The sequence below is a fragment of the Hyperolius riggenbachi genome, chromosome 9 (genome assembly GCF_040937935.1).
Source record: "Hyperolius riggenbachi isolate aHypRig1 chromosome 9, aHypRig1.pri, whole genome shotgun sequence".
NCBI lineage: Eukaryota > Metazoa > Chordata > Amphibia > Anura > Hyperoliidae > Hyperolius > Hyperolius riggenbachi.
The window spans coordinates 16981713-17003687 of NC_090654.1; the positions used below are offsets into that span (position 1 = coordinate 16981713).

At 41.0% G+C, this 21975-nt stretch overlaps 1 protein-coding gene across 2 annotated transcripts in view; it reads left to right on the forward strand.

The window, feature by feature from the left end:
• CACNA1I (calcium voltage-gated channel subunit alpha1 I) overlaps window positions 1-21975 on the forward strand; it is a 614989-nt gene that overhangs the window by 399688 nt on the left and 193326 nt on the right. The window lies entirely within an intron of this gene.

The following is a 21975-nucleotide window of genomic DNA, read 5'->3' on the forward strand; positions in this document are numbered from 1 at the left end:
GCCTCCAGTTCACTTCTGGAATTTCAGACTTTAAAGTCTAAAAACCACTGTGCCTGCGTTTTCATGTCCTCAATCCCGCTGATGTCACCAGGAGTGTACTGCGCAGACACAGACCAATTTGGGCCTGTGCAGTATGCTTCTGGTGACATCAGCGGGATCAAGGACACGGCAACGCAGGCGCAGTGGTTTTCAGACTTTAAAGTCTGAAATTCCAGAAGTGAACCGAAGGCAGGGTCGGAGCATCGGTGAGTGGCTGCGCTGGCACAGGATGTCTGCGGGGGACCAGTAGAAGCCCCGGGTAAGTTCAACTCATTTTCCCCCGACCCCCCTACAGTGCCCTTTTAAGGCTCCCACAAACCTTACCTAAAATGGCCATCATTGGTGGGCCCACATTTGTTGCTTGCCTAGGACCCCAAAGAGAGGTCAGTCTATCAGAAATGGATTTGAGACAGGCACTAGCAGGACTTATGGAGTAGTTTGTTAATATTCTTTAGACTGGTTCTCAAAAATCACAAGCAATATGAATCATTTACTAGTGAGGCACCGTAGTGATTTTTTGTGATATGTTTTGTGTGGAGGATGACTTATTCCTCTCTGTTATCAGATTATCATTTTTTCTGACTTTATTAACCCCCTTGGCGTTATGATTCTTTCTGGATTTTAGGGTCTAAAAGTGGTGCAATTTTTTTGCACTCTTTTAGACCCTGAAACCTGGAAAAAATTATGCTGCCAGAGAAATCTGCAGCATTTCTACAACCACTCACCTCCCTGGCTCCAGTGCTGCAGTTATGGCTCCATCCTCCGGGTGGAGCTGCAACTGTAAAGGGAAATTGCCTCACCAGCAGGAAGCAGAGCCCACGGAGGAAAACAAGAATGGCGGCCGACGTCAGGATCCCCCGGGAGGTATACAAAACCGCCTGCTATACTCTGGACACAGCCTCCGGCGACTACCTCGAGCAGAGGTCGGGATTACCGCTCTTAGCTGCGGCTTTCCACCCTGACCCTAGCTCGGGATTACCGCCAAGGAGGTTAAAGGCCAGTTAGATGCATGTGTGCATGCGTTCGAGTGAGTGTGTGTCTTTGCGTGCACGTGTGTGCATGTAGGCGTGTGCATACATGTATATGTATTCTAGGGGTAGGACTCATGCTTTTCTAAATGACCTATCAAATTTTGGACAGACATGTCAACTAGGACTAAAACAACAGGGATCCGATGTATTTACTGATCCACTTGCTCCGGAAATATCGGTCTGCTTGCTAGGGATGGTCAGCAACAACCATTTCTGATCCCGCGGCAATTCCGCTTTCCACCAGTGGTAATTTCCTTTTTTCCATATTCCATTTTTCTGATTCTCGATTTTCTGATTTCTGATTTTTTTTTTCGGATTTCATATTTTCAAGGAGTATTTTAGTAGTCATTTGTTGCATCGGAGATTGTAGAAAATGAAATGAGAAAAATCAGAAATCGGAAACACGGAAATCGGAACAACGGAACATCAGTCTTGTGATTGGTCTAAAATTACCGCGGTGAACCGATTTTTGTAGGAAAATTCTACATCCCTTAATTGGTCCAATGCTTCTGAGTTCTGTGCTTGGGCTAAAATTACCGAGTTGCGGTAAATTGGATTTCCACGGAATTCCGATTTCCATTTCCCGATTTCTGAATTTTGATTGGAAATACCAATTTCCAATTGGAAATGCGGAAATTTCAATTCTGTGGAATCCATATGAGCCTCCCTACGGCTTGCCTGTAGAATCCACATGATAGCCATCATTTATCTCACTAAGTTGCAAGGAAATGTATATTTCTTTTAAGCACCATCTACACCATACCATTTTTTGTCTGATTCGATTTGATTCATTGATTCGATTCGATTCAGTCCAACATGTCTGATCGGGATTCAATTCGATTCAATTTGCCATTGCAATACAATGGCAAATTGAATCGAATCGAATCAATGCGATGAAAGACATCCATGGTTACAATGGCAAATTGAATCGAATCCCGATCGGACATGTTGGATTGAATCGAATTTAATCAATGAATCAAATCAGACAAAAAATTGTATGGTGTAGATGGGGCTTAACCTTGTTTTTTTTCAAAGCAATTCACTCCGGCACAGTTATGGCAACAATGGCTGTTTGTTTTTGATGAAGGGCTTGGATCTGCGCATGGAGGAAAAACGTTTTAGCCATTTATTTAGGAAAGGGTTCTTTACAGTAAGAGTGATTAAGATGTGGAATGCATTGCCACAGGAAGTAGTTATGGCAAATTCTATATCTGCATTTAAAGGACGCTTAGATGCTTTCCTTGCGTTGAAAGACATCCATGGCTACAATTACTAGGTAATGCCTAATGATGTTGATCCAGGGATTTTATCCGATTGCCATCTGGAGTCGGGTACAAATTTTTTTCCCTTTTGGGGCTAATTGGACCATGCCTTGTGGGGGTTTTTCGCCTTCCTCTGGATCAACAGGGATATGTGAGGGAGTAGGCTGGCGTTGTACTTATTTTCTGGTTGAACTCGATGGACGTATGTCTTTTTTCAACACAAATAACTATGTAACTATGGATTACACATAGCCACTAGCCAGAGCTGGGTATGGGGAGCATATTATGGCTGGGGTGTTTAGAATGGGCACAAATGTCCAATTTATAGTGAAGGCCAACAGCCACTGAAAACAATAGAAGGGTAGTCTTGGCTGGAGTCAATGGCTAGTGTCAAATATGAGCTAGGAGGGCTGTGTGGGTGAGGTAGGGGAGGTTAGATTCAGTTGTTAAAGCGGACTTGAACTCAGAACTTCCTCTCTGCTCTAAAATATAAGCAACAGCATAATGACCTTTACAGAAATAGATTTCTTTGTTACAGCTGATAGAAATCCTGCAATAAATCTTCAGTGTGTCTACTTCCTGCTTTCACAGAAGCAGACATAGGGTTAACATCCTGTGTTTACAAATTGGCTGCTCTGCTGAGAGATCAAATTACACTTGTGATTAGTCACAGATGAGGGGGGAATTAGACAGGCTGAACTCTCTAAATACATACAGGGTGCATTTCTCTCTGTTTTCCTTCCATCCTGCACAAGAGTTCAGGTCCACTTTAAGGAAAGTGGTTAGAGTTTGGCATGAGGAAGAGGTTAATGGTAGAGAGGGAGGTTAGAGTCAAGGAGGCCATTAACGGCACAATATTTTTGTGATCTTTCTTCAATTAGATTTTTTTCAATCAAATTGTACAGAAGACCGATGTAAAATGATTCTATGGTCAATTGGAATAAAACAATCGGAATTCAATCAGAATGTTGGATTTTGCGATTGCATCTGAAGGGAAAAAGCCCCTTATCCACTTATTCTTTTCTTCTGAGATTTCTCTGAGGAGAAAATTTTCCATCTTATATAAAAAAAATCGGCAACTAAAAATAGGAAAAGTACCAAAAAGTAGGTACAAATGTAATACCAAATGCATTTAGAGTGTTTTCTATAATTATGGGAACTTCAGAGATATTTTATTAAAAAAATTTGAAAATATCTCCCCGGAGAAAACTCAGGAGAAAAGTGAATAGGATATGGTTCAAAGAACCTTAATTGTCCGGTTTATGGAAACAATTGGTAGTTACCTATTACTTTGAATCCTGCAAATCTAATCAAATGATTGCATCAGATGAAAATATTATACTGCTAATCAGCTAATCAGGGCCAGTTCTAAACTTTTTACTGCCTGAGGCAAACTTTGGAGGATACATCTCGTCCTGCCCCCTCCCCTAGGAAATGGTAATACAAATACCCCTCATCATATATACCTGATATCTGTCATACTGTATATGCCCCTCATATAAACCCGATCACCATAGCCAATCAGAGAGGATGATCTGGCACACAACCAATCAGGTGAGGGTTCTGGCACCAGACCTGCCAATCACAGCTCCTTTCGCTAACTGGTGCAGATGGTTTCACGAGTGGGACTATGGCACCATCATTGGGCACTTGATCAGTATCAGTGACATATCAGATGTCACTGCTACTGATTGAACAGTGACATCTGCTTGTGAGACCATCGGCACCAGTTAGCAAAAGGAGCAGCAGGCGCCTGTGATTGGCTAATCTGGTGCTAGCACTCTTACCTGATTGGCCGCATGCCAAAGCTTTCCCTCTGATTGGCCATGGTGATCTCCCACCAGTCATGGAGTTGTACTGTAGCATGCCTCGATAAAAGGCAAATATCGACACCTCACCTGCTTATTATATTATAGGTAAGGGCCACCAATTGAATTGAGAATGGGGATTCAGAAATGCATGGGTGAGGGGGTAGTGTGTGGGCCAGTAAGGAAGGCGTGAGAGCGGAGAGGAGGCAGGCACCAGGTGGCCCAAACTGTTTATCCAAAAGCTGCCCCCTAGATTTTACCGCCTGAATCACAGGATTTATGTGGCTTCATGGTAAGTCTGCCCCTGCAGCTAATGGTCACCTTTACACTGGGAGAGGTTAGAGCAGAAGTTTATGTGGAGAGGAAATGTCAAGGTTTGGGTGTGGCATAGGGAATTTTATATAAGATAGGTTAGATAGGGATAGGAAAATGACACATTATTAGTTCTAAAACGCAGAAAAAAATAACACATATACCAGTAAAATTGGCGTGGGCTGCTTGTAAAATAGTGGGGCTCGTAATTGATCACTTACGATTACGCAAAATTTTGCTTATTTTTTTTTTGCATTTACGCATTGTGTAATTGCGATTATGTTACGTACAACATACTACGTTTGTGAATCATAATTACGCCCGTAATTACACAATTATGCGTAATTTTACGCGTACCTGTGTAAAAAAAATTGCATATTTAACAGTGTGCTGTACATGTGCTTTTAATATTCAATGCGAAAAATACATTAATATGCAGAAAAAAAAATTGCCTTCATCACCAGTGTAATAATCCATGGGTATCATATACAGGATCTTCTCAAAAAATTTGCATATTGTGATAAAGTTCATTATTTTCTGTAATGTACTGATGAACATTAGACTTTCATATATTTTAGATTCAAATATACACAACTGAAGTAGTTCAAGCCTTTTATTGTTTTAATATTGATGATTTTGGCATACAGCTCATGAAAACCCAAATTTCCTATCTCAAAAAATTAGCATATTTCATCCGACCAATAAAAGAAAAGTGTTTTTAAAACAAAAAAAGTCAACCTTCAAATAATTATGTTCAGTTATGCACTCAATACTTGGTCGGGAATCCTTTTGCAGAAATGACTGCTTCAATGCGGCGTGGCATGGAGGCAATCAGCCTGTGGCACTGCTCAGGTGTTATGGATGCCCAGGATGCTTCGATAGCGGCCTTAAGCTCATCCAGAGTGTTGGGTCTTGCGTCTCTCAACTTTCTCTTCACATTATCCCACAGATTCTCTATGGGGTTCAGGTCAGGAGAGTTGGCAGGCCAATTGGGCACAGTAATACCATGGTCAGTAAACCATTAACCAGTGGTTTTGGCACTGTGAGCAGGTGCCAGGTCGTGCTGAAAAATGAAATCTTCATCTCCATAAAGCTTTTCAGCAGATGGAAGGATGAACCCACTTTTGAACCAGAAACAACGGCAGAAGCGCCTGACCTGGGCTACAGAGAAGCAGCACTGGACTGTTGCTCAGTGATCCAAAGTACTTTTTTCGGATGAAAGCAACTTTTACATGTCATTCAGAAATCAAGGTGCCAGAGTCTGGAGGAAGACTGGGGAGAGGGAAATTCCAAAATGCCTCAAGTCCAGTGTCAAGTACCCACAGCCAGTAATGGTCTGGGGTGCCATGTCAGCTGCTGGTGTTGGTCCACTGTGTTTTATCAAGGGCAGGGTAAATGCAGCTAGCTATCAGGAGATTTTGGAGCACTTCATGCTTCCATCTGCTGAAAAGCTTTATGGAGATGAAGATTTCATTTTTCCGCACGAACCTGGCACCTGCTCACAGTGCCAAAACCACTGGTAAATGGTTTACTGACCATGGTATTACTGTGCTCAATTGGCCTGCCAACTCTCCTGACCTGAACCCCATAGAGAATCTGTGAGATATTGTGAAGAGAAAGTTGAGAGACGCAAGACCCAACACTCTGGATGAGCTTAAGGCCATTATCGAAGCATCCTGGGCCTCCATAACACCTGAGCAGTGCCACAGGCTGATTGCCTCCATGCCACGCCGCATTGAAGCAGTCATTTCTGCAAAAGGATTCCCGACCAAGTATTGAGTGCATAACCGAACATAATTATTTGAAGGTTGACTTTTTCTGTTTTAAAAACACTTTTCTTTTATTGGTCGGATGAAATATGCTAATTTTTTGAGATAGGAATTTTGGGTTTTCATGAGCTGTATGCCATAATCATCAATATTAAAACAATAAAAGGCTTGAACTACTTCAGTTGTGTGTATTTGAATCTAAAATATATGAAAGTCTAATGTTTATCAGTACATTACAGAAAATAATGAACTTTATCACAATATGCTAATTTTTTGAGAAAATCCTGTAAATAGTCAATGCAAAACATGCATTCGTATGCTCCAAAAAATTGCATAGACGCAGCAAATGAAATTTTGCATGGATGATGCTAACATGCGTAATTGCAGTTAGCAATTAAGTTTCCATGAGACTTTTTTTTTTACGCATAATCCGCAAATTTCGCATTACGATTATGATGCGTAATTGCAAATTGCAATGTGTAATTTTGATAGTCTTAATTTCTGCCCACCACTAATGCCTTCCTCATTTCTGTCTCATTGCATTTCGTAAACTATTTAATCAGAGAGACTGAACTTTTCCTCAATCTCACGCAACAACTTTTTTTCTGAATTAAAAAAAAAAACATTCTAATCAAAATAACCAGGTGCAAAAATGTACGACATCCAATTAAGCAGAGGAATGATTAAAGAGTTTCGTTAATAATCATTTGAAAAGCAAACCCACATTAGCACTGATGCAAGTGCGGTTAACAATTAAAAGGCATTAAAAATTATCCAAGAAACCGCTTGATTTAAGAGCAAAATTGCCATACTGTATCAAGCACATAACCTCTGCTTTTACATTAAATTACTGAAAAAAAAAAGAATTCAGCTGGAGTAATTTATGTTTTGGGGATTAAATCCCAGGACACCCATGGTTTTAGATATGTATTACCATACGCTAAAGCCTCTCTTGGCTCTGTTTGATTAAACTCGTAAGCTGTTTTCTTTCATCCGTTTGCTGAAAACACTCGTCGACCATGGCGCTCCCTCCCCGTGCCATCTCTTCTAGTTCACTAACTGCCATGAAAATATATGATGAGGTTCATGCACTGTAGCAATCACAGTGCTCAGAGTCGGAGCCAGGCAAATTTACAAGCTTGAAGGACTTTTCCAGGGCTGTAGACAGCAGCTGCAGAGGACTTTTTTGTGCTACGACGCTTGCTATATGTTACAATGAGATCAGGCATTAGAGTGCAAGCAAGCCAAAATATGCAATTTAACTTCCTGGCAGCAAGTTTTAATTACTGGAGTATTGCGCGACATAAGCTTGAATATAATCCAACCAACGCAGAGTCCTCAATCTGGCCCGGCAGACAGCAATTCAGCAAATATAAAAGTGCTTATTTGTTTCACTCGGGTCACAATCATTCTTATTTTTGTTAATAAATAGGTTCTGTGTTACTAGCAATGAGGGCTCGTACACACCTAGGGCGTTTTGCGGCTTTTTTGAGCACTGGCGATTTTAAAAAATGCCCTACAATCGCTAGTGCGATGAATCCTTATGGGATAGTTCATAGCTGAGCGTTTCGCCAGCTTTCCGCTCAGCAAAGCGCTGAATGTACCATTTTTAGGGTGATTTTATTACAATGGAAGCTATAGGAAAAGCACTCACAAAATCACTTTGTGGGGGATTGCGTTCGTGCATACATTGTATTTATTCTTTTCCGGGTCAAATGGTTTACTTCCTGACTTTCGTCAGGAAGTAAAAAAAAAACAAATCGCTCTGCATGTGAACAAAGACTAAGGGTTACGGTGCCTGTCAATAGGAATACTCAAATCCAAACTTTGGATGAATCTGGATAGTTGCTATCCGTATTTCATCCTGTTAATTGCAATCACCTGGGCGGGCTGGGCGGGGGGGGGGGGGGGTGTCAATATTACCTCTCTGATGTCTTCTTAGGTCCGTCCCTCAGTGCCTCCCACAATGCGGTCCACGCGCCTTGCGTGAGTACAAACACTTCCTCCTTCAACCCGGAAGAAGGGAGTGTTTGTAGTCATGTGACCGCCACTATGACCACAACATAGGAGGCGCCGAGGGATGGACCTAAGAAAACGTCAGAGAGGTAAGATTGACCCCCCCACCCAGCCCGCACAGGTGATTGCAATTGACAGAATGAAATCCGGATAGCAACTATCCGGATTCATCCAAAGTTTGGATTTGAGCATCCCTGCCTGTAAAACACTGGAGTGTATTCACTGCTAGTGAGTCACTAACATTCGTTAAAATGATGTCCCCAGGTAGCGCACGTAAATTTTACCAGACATTAAACAGTATCACAATGGTAAAATTGGGTAAAATGTATATCTGCACACGTAAATTTTACAGACTGTTAGTGATTGTATCTCAATGGGCTTTAAAATACCACGATTGTAAAAAAAATTATCATTTTAGCTTGTTAGCAATTTCATTCAAAATATTTCATTTTAAACTGCCGTGCACTGTAAACCTCTGCCAGCCAATCTCGTTTGGTTGCCTAGTACAGCCAAATGAGTAGGCGTCAAGAAGTGGTTACAGTTACCTGTTCCGGACGGCTTCTTCTCTTCTTCCGCCCGCGGCTCTGAACTTTCGGCACGCCTTCTGCATCCCAATCACATCCGATCACATGATATGACGTCTCTTCCATCAATCCTTTTCCACCACTGGTGGTGCTGTATTGCTGACATAGGCCTCAATTCACTAAGCTTATCTTCTGTCTTTAATAACGTTTCTAGAGTGATCACCATGGTGATAAGGCATGTAGTATTCAGGAAACATTTTACCTCAGGCAAACCTAAAGTTAACTCTTCTGTCTTTACGTTAACTCTTCAATCCTTTAAATAACTCAGAATCAGAATCACATTTATTTCGCCAAGCACGACTGGGTCGTGCCCGGAATTGGGGTTGGCACAAGAGTACAGGGCATGTACATAGAAACATAAGGAACAGCATGGCATAGAGCCTAGTGGCATCACTTCATTTCACAAAAACATATACATAAAGTTTCTAAACACAACTGGAACCAAACATAGACATACTACTTTTACTTTTCCCAACACATCTGTCAGGTGGATTACAAGCAGAAAGTCACGGGTGAGGGGGGGTGGCAGTCTACGGGGGGGGGGGGGGGGGGCATGGCAGAGTTTATTGAGTTCAGTGTAATTACAGCCGAGGGGAAGAAGCTGTTTTTATGTCTCGTGGTCTTTGTTGAAATGGACCGGTACCTCAGATACCTCCGCCCCAAGGGGAGCTGATTGAAAAACTGGTGGCCAGGGTGGCAGGGATCTCTGGAAATCTTCAGTGCTCTGGAGCGTAGTCTGGCATTATAGAGGAAGTCTAGGGCAGGGAGTGTGTTCCCGATGATCCTTTCCGCTGACCTGATGACCCTCTGTAGTTTGCGTCTGTCACCTTCGGTGGAGCCAGCATACCAGACAAGGATGGAAGAGCAGAGGACGGATTCGATGGTTGCTGTATAGAAGTTCGTCAGGAGTTTTTGTGACATGCCGAACTTCGTCAGTTGTCGGAGGAAGTAGAGCCTCTGCTGGGCTTTCCTCTGGGTGGAGACAGCGTTTGCCTTCCACTTCAGGGTGTTGGAGATGGTGGTGCCCAGGAGTCGGACACAGGGCACTTCCTCCACCGCCATTCCTCCAATGTGCAGTGGGGCTGGGGAGGAGGCATGTTTCCTAAAGTCAATGATAATCTCCACGGTTTTTGCATTGTTGAGGACCAGCTTGTTCTCCCTGCACCAGTGGCAAATCCTGTCCACTTGCTGGCGGTATGCCTGCTCGTCGTTGTTGGAGATCAGGCCGACTATGGTGGCGTCGTCTGCAAATTTGATTACCTTGACAGAGCTTGCCGAGGATCTGCAATTGTTCGTGTACAGGGAGAACAGGAATGGTGACAAGACGCAGCCTTGTGGGGCCCCCGTGTTAGTGGTCTTTGGTTGCGAGGAGGTGGAGCCCAGCTTTACCACCTGGGATCTGTTTGTGAGGAAGTCATTGATCCACAGTTGGAGTGTGGGGTGGACCTCGAGCTCGGCCAGATTCTCTTGTAGTATATGGGGTCTAATGGTGTTGAAAGCCGAGCTGAAGTCGAGGAGGAGGACCCTGGCGTATGAATCTGGTTTGTCAAGGTGGTTGTTGACAAGCTCCAGACAGATGTTTATGGCGTCGTCGGTCGACCTATTTGCAATGTATGCAAATTGATACGGGTCTAGCTGGGTTTCTGTTTTCTGCTCCAGAGTTAAAGACAGGCTGTTTATTAACTGCGTGTTAAAATAACTACAGAGGAGGTAAATTAACTACAGAGGAGGTAAATTAACTACAGAGGAGGTAACTTAAGGAATGAAGAGATAAGATAACTCTCTTACTGTGCGGAGGTAAGTTTTCTCTTGCCTTATTAACTCCAGCATGATCTTAGTGAATTGAGGCCAATGGCACAGCACACACACAGACACATAGCAGCTGCCTGCAGCACACACTCTGACTGTCACACAATGACATCAAGCTAAATAATGATTTAACAATAGTGTAGTGATAGTGAAGGAGTTAATCACTGAACAGCTTTAGGTTTATCACTGTGTAAGCACTTGCTAGGCCAGCAGCACTGGAGCATGTCTCTCAGTGAGCATTCAGCAAGCTAGGACGATATGTCTCATCATGGCAGCCCTCTTTATTATACAGGAGGCTGACCAGGGTTCCTTTCTATGATTGGGTGCCAGGGCTTAGGCTGGGAGGCCTCTGATTGGCTCAATAAGGTCAGATGGGGCTGGCCAGTGTTCCCCTCTGTGATTGGTTGCTAGGGCTTTTGCTGGGAGCCCCCTGATTGGCTCCAAGACGTCATCTCCTTAGTTACAGTATTCGGATCTGGATATCCGCCTGATATCCGTGGATATCCGCGGTATGCTGTCAAATATCCACAGATAGCTATCCAAATTTGGGCCTAGGTATCCGGAATCCGAATCCGGCCGGATAGCTGAAAAAAGGTCGGATATCCGGGTTACCCGGATATCCAGAATCTGGATGAGCATCCCTGCTGAACAGCTACTGTAACAAAAACGCTTGGAAAACCGCTCTGATCTAGCGTTTTTCAGAGCAGTTTTCCACTTTCCTATGCTTTACATTGAGGCAGAAACGCTTCTGCAAACCGCAAAAGTAAAGAAGGAGAAGAAGAAAATCTTTATTGTCATTGTAACAACCGAAATTGTACAACGAAATTCTTAAGTGCAATTTTCCAGCAAAAGCAAAGACAGCATAACATTCCATTCTTACATAAATTGCAATGCACACACCCCTTATCAACATGGCCACTTAGCAGCATTTAACATAGAAATGGCTGAAGGATAAAAACTGTTCTTTAGTCTATTTGTCTTAGTTTTTATAAGTCTAAAAGTCTAAAAGTGCTGCAGGACTCACGTTTGCGGTTTGCTAAAAAACGCAAACCGCTGGTGTGCACCATCCCATTGAAATACATTAGCCAAGCGGTTTCCAAGGTGGAAGCGGTTTGCGGATCGCTTCAAAAAATGCTGCACCAGGCCGGCCTCTCTCTCTCTCTTTTACTTTCTGCATTTAAATAGGTCTGTAGCATATTGTAAGTTTATGCCATATTTTTTGCTATTTGTTAATTGTAAATTAAGTCATTACCAGCAATATTATCCTATAGGGAACATGCACAGATGTACAAATCATATTAAACTGTTAATCTTTATCTTCATTAAAGGGCCGTTCCCAGGCAAGTTACTCTATATACTCTCTGTTCCCAGAGGGTTCAGCTTAAATGTTTTGGCATTCTACATATATATGATTTATCTCAGAAAATAATAACACTACCAACATGATTTGTTTTATAATACTACAGTACCAATATACTAAATACTAAAATAATTTTCTAACGTGCTCACACTGAACTTTATTTATCTAACAAAAGGAAACATTATCAACTCCTTTAAAAAACTTTTCTGGATGTGGAGCTGCCACTTTATGGCGCACATTTACCCCTTTAGCAGCCAATTTATTTAGAGGCTTGCAAGTGCTCCAGGCCAATTTATTTTAGCGCTTTTTTAATTTCTTATTTGTTACATTTACTTGCTTCTAATTAATACTGCTGTAATGTGTGTTTATGGCCACGTGTCACTAGGGGGCAGTGTGAGACAATAACAGAGGACTTTCAGTTTCTATATTTTGTGCTAGTAGAGAGACATCAAAGCATTCCAAAAATTTACAGCACAACGAGTTCTGCTCAAAAGCAGTGCACTTAACGAAATAACTATTGAAGTTGCTCATGGGAAAAACTGAGATTACACTTATTATAAATGTTCTCCGTACCAAACGATGAGTCAATCTGACGTGAAAACTGCATCATTTGTCTCAGCCTTTTAGGGCTTGTTCACAACTAGGATGTTTTGGGCTTTTTTTGAGTGCCGGGACTTTTTAAAATCGCCCGAAAATCGCTTGTGCAATGATTCCTTATGGGATAGTTCATATCAGTTCATATCAGCGCGTTGCATCTGCTTTCCGTTCAGCAAAGTGCTGCATGTACCATTTTTGTGGCAATATTTCTACAATGGAAGGTATTTTATAGACGTAGTGAAGCACTCCTCTCAGGATTCAGCTTCATGTGCCACGGTTGAGCCAGCCACACTCTGGCTCATCAGCAGTATCGAAGAGATGAACCGGCACCATCAGATAAGTAAATATTAGCTCTTTATTGGCAAAAGACACCTGTCATGGCGACGTGAAGTTTCAGGGCAACCACCCCTCTATCAAGCTTAGCTGTCCGCAGTCGGACGGATCTCTTCGATACAATGGACGGTATAGGTAATGCGTAAAATGCTCACAAATTGCTTTATCCAGCGATTATCTGGCGATAGTGTTTGCATTTTTATGAATAAACACATTGTATTTATTCATTTCCGGGTGAAAGAGTTCACTCCCTGACTTACATCAGGAAGTGAAAAAACGAAATTCTGTAAAATTCCTTACAAAGCGCCTTGTACAAAATCGTGGCAGTGGAGCATCGGGAGGTGGGAAACAAGTGCAAAAAAGCTAAAATCACTGGTGTCAACGATTTGGATTTTAGATGTGAAGAAAGCCTTAAGGTGGCCATACACGATGCAATCAAATCAATCTCTTTTCCCATTTCTTCAATAAAAATCATCAACTGTGTAAGAAATTGAGAAAGATTGATTTTTCTGGTTTTTTTTATACAAATCTGACTGGATGTGTTGTATAAATGAGCTAGAAAACTATAAAAGATGAAAGTTATCTGTGTTAAACATTTTTGGAAAATCGATCATAAGACAACTGAACAACATGGCCTCAATTCTGGTAGCTATGTGCGGTAAGCACATTTTTGTTGGTACTATGCCGTAGTCGGAATTTTCCCAAAAATTTTTTTTTGGGGGGGGGGGGGGGCGCTTCAAAAGATTTTTCCTCACTTCCAGAAATGTGGTAAAATGTGCAGCAAAAAGTGAAAAAAATGCGGAAAGTGCAGAAAAAGTGCAGTATTTCATTGGTGAGCATGTACATAATAATAATAATATTAATAATAATAGTCTTTCATTGTCTTCCATAAGTTAGGATAGTCTTTGGACTAATATAATTTACTAATGTGCTCCCACTGAACTTTATTTATGTACCAGAAAGAAAAATGATCAACTCCTTTAAAAAAACTTTACTGGATGTGGAGTTGACACTTTATAGCACACATTAACCCTTTAGCAGCCAATTTATTTAGGGACGTGTACGTTCTCCAGGCCAATTTATTTGAGCACAGTTTTTTTTCTTATTTCTAACATTTACTTGCTACTAATGAATACTGCTGTAATGTGTATTTTTGACCACTTGTCACTAGGGGGCAGTGTGAGACAATAACAGAGGACTTCTGCTTTCAGTTTCTATAGACTCTGCTAGCAGAGAGACATCAAAGCATTCCGAGAATTTACAGCACAACAAGTTCTGCCCACTGAGATCCTAAGCAGTGCACTTATCTTAAACAAAATAACTCTATTGAAGCTACTAAGGGGTTAATGGCAACATTGTTGACAAGGGAACAGTGTCCTGAATGTATCAGTAATGCAGCATTGCATATACAGCAGGTGTTATGAATAAAATCAGTTAATCCTTAAAGGTAGCCGGCCGCACACTTATCGATTTTCCCATTCAATTCCCAGTAGTTTTGATCTGTCAGATATCTATTCCCCAGCTGGTGCAATGGATCGTCATTTTGGTATATTTTGACCAAAGCATTTATCAAAATTATTGATTAGACCAAACGGAAAATTTCAGCCAATCGTGGGTGCACCGATCACATTAGTGATCACATTATTATTGGTCACATTATTGATCCATACAACCTGCACACTAACCAAAAAACATGGTATAATTAGAGATGGTCGATAATGCTAAAAATTAATTGCTCATGCAGGTTTCAAGCAAATTAAAATTGTAGGGACAGTGGCCCGGAGGTTCTGTCGCATTTGCAATTCACGATTATTGCACCACGTTACCGCAAGGCACCCGATCGCCCATGTTGGCCTGAGATTTCCAAGCATATCCGATGATACATTTGACCAATTTTGACTCAAAATCAGTCCATTCCTCAATTGCACATGATTGTGGTAGTGCCAATTTTCATCCAATTCAATAGTAATCATTGAATCGGATGGTCACTTGGCCATCAAGTCACATGATGTATGGCCACCTTCAGGTCTAAAGCTACATACATACCTTAGAGCTCAATTTCCTGAAATATTAATCAGTGGCCTCCCCTTCAACCATCAGCCAATTCTTAAAAATACGTGACCAACTCCTGTGGTGGGGTTCCTCTTTATCCTCCCTCACCCCCTCTTCATAGAATTGCTCAGTCTACTTGGTCTGTAGCCGAAGAATATGTCTGTACAGAGACAGACCATAAGGATTGATACTTTTTAATGAACATTATCCAAGGTGTCTAAGCAACTTTTTAAATTGTGTCTTAAAAACAGCATCTCCAAACCTGAAAGGACAAGTAGGCAGAGGTAAGGAGGCTGCATCAGCAAGGATCAAGGATCTAAGGAAGAGACCAGAAGACTGCTGCTATGGTAGCAAAAAACAGTTAACCCTTTGCACACTCACATGCAAATGTTCAAACAAATGCAATCACCGCTCTGGGTACTTCTGCGCAGTGTAGGTGACTACGCAAGGGAATGCATTCTTTTGTAACTAAGAGGCACAGACTAACCAGCAAGCTCATCGTGACCCAGAACTCATTGGAGTGTGTAAGGGACTACAATGGTCCTAAAAGCCCCCTTACTAAGATGTTAAGAAAAACAAAAGTTTGCTTTCCTGTTTTAGGAAAGCAAACTTTTGTTTTTCTTAACATCTTACTAAGGGGGCTTTTAGGACCATTGTAGTCCCTTACACACTCCAATGAGTTCTGGGTCACCATGAGCTTGCTGGTTAGTCTGTGCCTCTCGGATTTACAAGCCCTACTCCATAGAGCCAAATTAGTCCATGCCATGCACTGATAAGGGTCAAACAATCCGAAACAGTCTGTATGCATGTTGGATTATTATGGCTCTGTACAAAATAAATTAACAAGCTGACACATCATTGCATTCCAGCGGTTCTGGAGGTGTGTTTAGCTTCTAAGGGTACAATGGTTAATTTGCATAAATTCAGCAGTGTTGCTCTGGGAGACATCTCAAGCTCACTCCAACCTGAATTATCGCAAATTCTTTCTGTTTTAGGAAAGCAAACTTTTGTTTTTCTTAATATCTTAGTAAGGGGGCTTTTAGGACCATTGTAGTCCCTTACACACTCCAATGAGTTCTGGGTCACCATGAGCTTGCTGGGTAGTCTGTACCTCACTGATGAGGATCAAACAATCCGAAACAGTCTGTATGCATGTTGGATTATTATGGCTCTGTACAAATTAACAAGCTGACACATCATTGCATTCCAGCGGTTCTGGAGGTGTGTTTAGCTTCTAAGGGTACAATGGTTAATTTGCATAAATTCAGCAGTGTTGCTCTGGGAGACATCTCAAGCTCACTCCAACCTGAATTATCGCAAATTCTTTCTGTTTTAGGAAAGCAAACTTTTGTTTTTGTAACTAAGACCCCGACTTTTAACTTAGCTATAGGATTTGCAGTGGTTCCTGGATGACTGATTCCTGCGAATGCGTTTGTTTGAACATTTACATGTGAGTGTGCAAAGGGTTAACTGTTTTTTGCTAATTTTCTGGCCAAAGCCCCTTTAGCACCTCCCTAACAATAATTATTTCAGTGTCCTAGCTTGAGATGATGTGTCTGGATATATGCATTTTTTTGCTGGTTTGGAAGAACAAAACAATGGCCTGGTGCCAACAAAAGTCAATATTTCACCAGCCACAATCCAGAAGTGACTCTTTCAGTTGTTACAGTGCTGATTTTAAAGTATTTGGTGGAAGTAAATGAATAGAAACTAACAATAATAAATGAGTCTCAGTGTCTTAGTTTAGTGTTTAGTGTGTTATTGTGTCTGTTTTTGCTCGTGGTTCTTTGTAGGGTCCGCATTACATATCATGTAGTAATTGCCTTCAAGCTCTTCAGTTACATAGTTCTTGCCTTCATTTTGCCCTGTTTTGTTATTAAAGAGTAACTGTTAGCCCCCAAAGTGAAATTTAAATCTGTACAGCAATGTTTTATTTAGTATTAGTGATCAAAAAAGCCAATGCGTTCTGCAAAAATCAGTATAATTTTGCTACTATGTAGCCTTTTGCCCACGCTAACGACACAAAGCCGCATATCAGATACTGATGACATGCCTATGTTTGCCCTCTCCCCCTCTCCCCCCTCTCCCCCCCAGGACCAGGTGCCGATCTATTTGCACCACAAACAGCTGACCGCTCTGACACGGAGACAGAGCGGCAGCACTTCCAGCCGGAGCACCGCAGAGCAGCCGCCGCCGTGCATCTCTCACATGTGATTCTCTCACATGTGACTCGGCGGCGGCTGCTCTGCGGTGCTCCGGCTGGAAGTGCTGCCGCTCTGTCTCCGTGTCAGAGCGGTCAGCTGTTTGTGGTGCAAATAGATCGGCACCTGGTCCTGGGGGGGAGAGGGGGGAGAGGGGGAGAGGGCAAACATAGGCATGTCATCAGTATCTGATATGCGGCTTTGCGTCGTTAGCGTGGGCAAAAGGCTACATAGTAGCAAAATTATACTGATTTTTGCAGAACGCATTGGCTTTTTTGATCACTAATACTAAATAAAACATTGCTGTACAGATTTAAATTTAACTTTGGGGGCTAACAGTTACTCTTTAAAGCTCCTCAGCCAAGAGCTACATTGTGAACACAATGCTATGAGCTCCCTCTGAACTCCCAATGTATAATTGAAAATTATCACTTGGACATGACAACAATGTGAAATTTGAGCTCATCAATACTGAATTGCAAGCACTATACAGATTGCATGCAAGCAGGAATTATTAACATCTCATTGGCTATCTCTAACCAAAGAAAAATGTGGGTATCACATTGTAATTATTCTTTACAATCAATGATAGAATTCAGCCAACCTAACTGATTTTTGATTGTACCAGTTCCAAGATGCATACAATGTACAGTAAGAGCTGGAACCCACTAGAGCGATTTTATGAGCGCTTAGGGAGCGATTCAAACTGCCAGCTCAGCTAATGTTAATGGATGGGCCAAATTCCACTGGAGCGATTGCGATTACCAAAATCACAAATGCAGGACAGGCAGCATTTTTAGCGTTTAGCGTTTATCAATTAGCGTTAGCGTTTCTCTAATGTAGAGTATATAAACGCTGGCATAATTGCTCATCAAAACCTACACAGAGCGATTTTGCTAGCGTTTTTACATTACTGCACACTGTAATAAAATTAAAATTAATTGAAAAGACCAATCGGAATTAAAAACGCTAATCGCTGATCGCTACACATTCGCTGGCTAAAAGCTGACACTTTTTAAGAACGGTACCAAAATCGCCATCAATCGCTCATGAAATCGATTACAAACCTCTCATTAAAAACACTAGTGATTACAATTAGCGATAGCGTTTTGTAGTGTGTTCCAGGCCTAAATTTACATGCTAGGGTCCTCTCTGCAATCCATTTGAAAAAGTACCAAAAAAGGTTTTGTCGAAAGTTTTTTTTTCTGTTTTGTTGAATGTTTTATCGATAAAACTTTCAATAAATCTATAACACCTTAGTGAATTAAAAATGGGATTTTACCAATGAGGTATCAAACTTCAAAATTCACTTAAGTGTCTGATAAAGCTTAGTGAATTGAGGCCCATGGAGAAAAGGTGAATTGGATCATTCTCTATTTCTCTTGATTACTTACCGGTGCTACTTTAACCATTTCAGCCCACGGGTTGTGGACGAGAAGAATTTTCACATTTCAGCGCTCCTCCCTTTCATTCCCCAATAACTTTATTACTTCTTATCACATTTTAATGGGAATAATGCATTTTAATGGGAATAATAAGAAAAAAAATGAAACATTTATTATTTCTCAGTTTTCAGCCATTATAGTTTTAAAATAAAACATTTTTCTGTGAATAAAAGCCACACATTTTATTTACCCATTTGTCCCGGTTATTGCAATGTTTAAAAATTTTTAAATTATATCGCTAGTTCAATGTATGGTGACAATGTTTTATCTGGAAATAAAGGTGCTTTTTTCAGTTTTACATCCATCACTAATAATCATAAGCCCAAAATGTAATAATAATATACCCTCTTGACTTACATAGTAAAAAAAATGTATTCCCTTATGCAGTGGTCCCCAACCCTGCCCTCAAGGCCCACCAACAGTGCATGTTTTGTGGAAATCCACAGAGGTAGTTAATCAGCTTTGCTGAGACACTAATTACCTCACCTGTGCATGTGTGTGGTTTTCTGCAAAACATGTACTGTTAGTGGGCCTTGAGGATAGGGTTGAGGAACTCTGCCCTAATGTTTGTAGGTGTAATATTACTATTTGTCCACAAGATGTCCTCACACATTATTTCCTATACGCGTAGAATAAGTATGCTAAATAGGAAGTAATACGTGGCTGTTACATTTCGGAAGTTACGCACGCATCTCATTGATGCCAGTAATCAAAGGGGCCTGAGCGGAGACGAATGAATGGGAACAAAGTTCCCATTCATCGATCTATCAATCGGCGTTGGGTGCGGCAGGAACGAATGAGCACAAGGCAGCACACTTGTGAGAAGAAAAACAGTGATCATTCTCAGCGGACATGCACAGATTGGCTCAGGGGTCTTCTGTTCCCTGCCACCAATCCTCCCTGTCGCAAAGACTATTGTGATTGCGGGCTTTTGCCTGCAAGATCGTGTGCACAGCCCCGCAAACTGCACAGACATGAGCCTTATATCCCTGCAGCTACAGCAGCACCTGCCGTGGACATGATGCTCTCGTCCATGCGGCTGAAATGGTTAATGAGGGGGACTTACTTTTCCCCCACCAACGCTGGAATACATTTTGCATCTAAATTGAATCCTTTACCTGAATAAAAGTTTTATTGGTTTACTGTTCTAAACTATGTTTTTGATGTTTGTTCTAAATAATGTTTTTTTAAACTATGATTTTGATGCTGCTATTACTTCTCCTCTTTCATTTCCGTGTGGCTGCTATAGTCTGTAACTACTACTATCATTTTCTACCATCATAAGTTGTAGGTAGTAAATTGCATGTATGCTGTATGAACATTCACTTTACTGTTAAAGCGAACCCTAAGTGAGAATGATATGGAGGCTGCCATATTTATTTCAGCACCTGATCTGCATATGCTTGTTCAGGGTCTTTGGTTAAGGTGAACCAGAGACGAGGCACTCTCATGTATTTTACCATATATATTAGTGGGAACATTAGAGAAAACACCTACCCTGATCTCTGTTTCATTCTTCACTGTTCAGCCTGCTTGTTATCAGCCCTGATAAAATCCCCGACTGAGCATTCAGTCTGGCTTTGCTATGACTCAGCTATGATTCCTGAGCAGAGCCACAAGGGGGCAGGCTTGGGCTTGAAAAGACATCAGAGAAGACAGACTTAGCTATAATGATTCCTAAGCAAAGCCAGACTGAACGCTCAGTCTGGGATTTTATCAGAGCTGATAACAAGCAGGCTGTGCAGTGAAGAATGAAACAGAGAGCAAGGTAGGTGTTTTCTCTAATGTTCCCACTGATATTTATGGTAAAATACATGAGGGTGCTTTGTCTCTGGTTCCCTTTAACGGTATTAGAGACATAGGGTTAGCAGGATAGCCAGGCAACCTTCATATTCCTCTCACCTTAGGTTCCCTTTTGAGTTTCTTTTTAAAGTCTTGTCTTGTTTGCATTCTCTGATGCTGTCTCATAAAACCTTTTGACACTAAATGTATAAGACATTTGCATCCAATTACCCACATACATAGTCTAAATGACAACTTTATTCACCCATAGAGGTGAAAGAGACCAGTTCTACATGCGGGAAACACAGTTTAGTGCTATGAAAATTCAAAAAAATGGGTTGCATAACTTACATTTGCAAGATAGAGCTATTTGTTAGTTTATCGTAAGAAAACAAATGCCAGCAGGATGAAAGGTAATACACATTTTAAAATTTGCTGGGAGGCAGTGGTGGACTTATCTCCGGAAAGCAGACTCAAAATACTGTCTGAATTAAACAAATACATTTATTATTGGTACCCCAAAAAATGCAACGCGTTTCGCAGGCAAAGACCACTTCATCAGGCAATAAGATAGGTGACAAACTGTGGACAAAGACAAAAGACGTTACTGTAGCGAGCCACATAAAATTAACTAAGTATGTAGTATCATGCAAATTGTATGCAACATTTTCACAATATAAACACTGGATATAAGGTTACACAATTAAAACAAGGTTGGCAGACCCTAGTTATTTATCTTTTTTATTTATTTATCTTATTTATCTGTTAGTTTCTTTGTTTTGTTTTTTCCTTTTTTTTTGCATGCTCAGGTCTTAATAGCTAAAATTCTTATTAGTGCTTTATTAGTAGCTACGACTTATGGGGGCTCATTGTTGCTGTTGCCACGCCCACCTTTAGTTCTGTCACCAAATGAGGCAGTGACAGATATCCTTTCAGAAGTAAGAATGATATATAGGGATTGTTTTTTCTCACCTTGGCCCATATGCAATTCACTTTTCTAATAAACTTTTCTCCTAGATCATTTTTCATCTTCTCTTTAAAGTAATGTTTTAACATTTCACAATTGAAAAAGTATCAAAAATAGTAGAAAAAGTACTATCAAAATTATTTTGTATGTTTTCTTGCTTGCTGGGAGTTTAAAAAGCATTTTACTGACAAGGTGTGAAAATATCAAATTGGAGAAAACTAAGGAGAAGAAGTTAATGACGTATGGCTACTAGGAGGGATGATTAAACGGATAAGGACACATGAGATACACAGATAAAAATAAATAAATTAGATGCAACAAATAAACTATGGCGAGACTACAAGATTAGGACCCCATTCAAAAAACTTTTCTCCTGAGTTTTCCCCTAGGAGATAATTTTTTTACTCTTCTCTACAAAATTACTTTTTAGCACCTAACGATTTAAAAGTATTAACAAAACAAATTGCCAAAAAGTAATGACATTTTCTTGAGAATTTTCTTGCTTGCTGTGGTCTTAAAGTGTACCCAAGGTGGCATGTGAGATAAAGATGTGAATGTACAGTGCAAAACATATAATAACCAGGCTGTTTTACTTGTTTTATTTTGCT